Source organism: Lolium rigidum, chromosome 3 (genome assembly GCF_022539505.1).
Source record: "Lolium rigidum isolate FL_2022 chromosome 3, APGP_CSIRO_Lrig_0.1, whole genome shotgun sequence".
NCBI classification, from domain to species: domain Eukaryota; kingdom Viridiplantae; phylum Streptophyta; class Magnoliopsida; order Poales; family Poaceae; genus Lolium; species Lolium rigidum.
This window is the reverse complement of record NC_061510.1, coordinates 305,999,841-306,003,611: the sequence shown is the minus strand read 5'-3', so window position 1 is coordinate 306,003,611 and position 3,771 is coordinate 305,999,841. Positions and strand designations below refer to the sequence as shown.

General features: G+C 43.5%; 1 pseudogene; it reads right to left on the bottom strand.

Annotated features, from left to right (window-relative positions):
- Window positions 1-1,652: 1,652 nt before the first annotated feature.
- LOC124696797 lies at window positions 1,653-3,287 on the bottom strand (annotated as a pseudogene).
- Between the last annotated feature and the right edge of the window lie 484 nt (window positions 3,288-3,771).

Below are 3,771 nucleotides of genomic sequence, written 5' to 3'. Positions count from 1 at the left end.
TGTGTGGCTGACTACATCTGTTTGTAGATGACACCGGATTAAAAAAATGCTGAATGGGTGATCCTCTTCGCACCTCCGTGTCCATCTGCGAATGGTAATTAATTGAGTTGCAAGCGATCATGAGATATGGATAGTTCAGAAAAAGTTCGCTGACGCAAGCTCGATAACTTGCAATTGGAGCTAACCAAACTCAATGCTCGGATCAGGGTTTGCCCTCGTGCATCATGTAAAGGTTGGGGTATACAAATTGTGTGTATACCAATGAATGTGGTTGTTGTTCTAGATGGATATGTTTGCTTCCTACGAAGTAGAGCTGGGCATGGGCAGCCCTCCCTGGATGGCCGGCGCATTTCGGGCCAGGCTCGAGCCTAATTTTTGAACCCGAACATTGGCCCGGGCTGAGCTCGGGCTTTTATTTTTTGTGTGCAGTTTAGCCTGGCCGGGCTGGGCTCCCCGAGTCAGACTTTTTTTCTCATTTAGGCTAGAATTACAAGCCTGACAGTTGAGCCGGGCCAGGCTTGGACCTAACTTTTTACCACTGGGCTTTTTTAGGCCTGACCCGAACTTGCTCAGGTGAACTATGAAATACCAATAATTCATAGCTACTCATTTGTATCAACTAGCACAAAACCCATGTGTTGTTACGTCATGACGTTTAATCAAATAAAAAGATTCTAGAAAATTTATAAAACATACCTAGCTAGCTATGGGTTGTATCTATAATTTTTTTAATTACTACCTCAAAATTCGATCTATAGACAAAAATTTCAAATGCTACTACTGCGGAGGTGACCACCTCGCCTGCTTTTTATACATGCGGAAAATAGATATCTGCTGACTAACCTATTTTGAGAATGATATCACCAATATGTATTTTGGATAAATTAATTGTGATTTACTTAATATAAGATGACTAAAGCTTGATATTACAAATTTCTGAAACGGAAATGTGTTAGTATAAAAATTAAAAAATCTATTTATGCCCTGTTTTTTTTGCTCACTGTTGATTCAGTGTTACTATAAATAGTGTTTATGCAATCAAAATTCACTATTCCAAGCCAACATGAGTTATGTAATGTGTTTCATATGTTGCTAAATGAAATGCTAACGTATTGCAAAGAAATGGATATCATGTTTCAGTTTATTATCTGTTTGTGAGGTGCATTCAACTTTCTTAAATTTTGGTTGTAAACCATTAATTGGGTGAACATCTCATCACCAGCAGCACACATCCATGTGCATATAACTTATCCAAAAAAAGAACTAGAATTTTATTAAATCTACAAAATATCTAAACTGCAATGTTAGCTGACTTGTAAATTTAAATATATAAAAACTATCTAAATAGCAATTTAGGTGGGTGATATTTATGGATAGTGTTAGACAATTAACAAAAACATATCCACAAATATGCAATTTAGGTGACTGAGATGTATGGACACTGCTTGAAAATCAATAAATAAACATATTTTTAAATATTCTAGATGTAACTCATATTTAGTTAAAATTAATCTGCCGCAACGCGCGGGCATATTTCCTAGTACCTTTATTATGTTTATAAGAACATTTTGCAGAAAGTACACAACATTACAGGAGGAGATTAATTTAGTTCTTCCTCTGCACAGAGCTTGCACTCTGAAGGATCAGCAGATCTAGAGCTCATCAGTAAGAGACCCTTCCTTGACTGTCGCATGTGGTGCCGACTTGGTTGGGTAAGAGGCCTCCATGGCGATGCCACACAGCCCCTCGGCTTGCTTCACACCACGCTGCATCCTGATGTAGCCCTTCTCGCCCCAGGACTCTCCCCATGAGTTCTTCACGATCCAGTATTTGGTTCCATCTCGGGTAGTACCGTACCCGACTCCATGGTCAAGATCCGTGCCGCCGTCTGTGGTGAAGACACCCTGAGTTCGTTGGAGTGATCGACGTAAGTCGATGCATGTATATATACATGTCATTGAATATGAGTACACATATGCATCAGCTGCATGGAGAGTTCGAGCGAATTATACGCACCTCGGAGTAGAACTGGAAATCATTGCCACCGGCGTCTATTGCAACTGACACGGGCTGCCCCGCGACCGCTTTCTGCAGAGCAGACTCGTCATTGGCAGGAACGTCCTCATAGCCATCGATTGACACGTCATGAGAGTTTTCCTGCAACATAGATAAAATGTCGCTACTTTATTAAATCTACAGATATCACGAAGTCGATAGCAACTAGCAAGTACTTTGAGTTTGAAAACATAACGTTCGTTTTGGTCCAATTGCAAACTCCATCGCAGAAAAAAAAACTCAGTAATGGGGACGTTAATCTTCAGATGTTGACAAATTAATTAAGAGCTGTCTTAATTTGTTCACCTTGGACTGGTCGCAACTGTTCTGCTGTTCTTGGTACGGATAGTTGGACTCGGTGGTGATCCCTCCATTTTTTTGGATGAACTGGAAGGCGTAGTCCATGAGACCGCCGTCGCAGCCATTGTTGTTCACGTTGTCGCAGTCCATGAGCTCCTGCTCCGACAGCGACACCAGTTTCCCGGTCCTGATCTTGTTGATGCCCTCCACCGCCGCGATCGTCGAGAACGCCCAGCAGCTCCCTTCAACAGTTATTTTTTCGTCTCACACAGCTCCGTAGATCGAAAAGAATGTACTCAGAAAATTCAGGAATCACGTACCGCACTGGCCTTGGTCCTTGATGGCGGTCACCGCGCCCTTCTATCGCCAGTCCACCGCCGGCGGCAGGTTCTCGGCGTGGGCGTACATGAAGCTCCCGTCGCCCCTGCGTCCGCCGCTCAGCCAGCGGTGGTGCCGCACCGTGGACCCAGCTTAATTTTGTCATCTGAACTATATGATATCCGAAGCTGGTTTATGTGTTATGATATTGAAATATACTGTATTAAACTTATTTTATTCTCTTATCTGATTTCTATGTTATCACGCTCATGGAGAATTCCCTTGATACATCATTTTCATACATGCACATGCATCATATTTAATAAATGGATCGACTTACCCACCAAAACTAACAGCGACATACATTATAGATCGGCCTGTCAGTTAGACGAATTAGAGGTAACACGAATGTCAAAACTACCGGCGACGTTTGTTCTTGTACCGCCCTTCAGCCATAGGGTCCTGTCTATTTGATGAAGCAGATAAGACGAACGTCACGACTAACCATCTGACAGAAACAACACAACATTATATAAGCTCATCAACGTTCCTGCAAAACAAGTGTGAAATGGTTTTCGAAAAAAACGGGCGACAAACCATTTCTTCTGCCACATTGTCACTGATTTGTCGTAGACCTGTGACGCTCGGAAATCGTGCACTGTCACCGCTTTTCTCAGGCCCCGAGGTCGGGTTCGGAAGGAAGAACCAACAACGGATTTTTATTTTGCGTGCCACCGGTACATGTCGCGCGCGGAGATCAGTTCACGAGCTACCGCTGGTGATTTTTTTGCCTGTCGGAGGTTCGGCTTACCACCGGCGGACTTTCAATTTCCCGTCATGCAAGCACTTGCGGCTATAAGCCTGTTCCCAGTAGTGGCCTTTGGCTTTTTTTTATTACCATGGTCGTTTGGACATCACGTAGGGCGTATCTGGCCCTGCATCAGCTCGTGACGGTGCGGCGTGGAGCGAGGAGCAGCCACCCAGCCACAAGAATCTATTTTGGATCGTAAAATCAAACTATGTCGGATCCTCAGCTTGGGTTTATGGAGGAGCTGCGTACCTAAGCATCGATGCCATGAGATCGAGAGGGGAGGATGC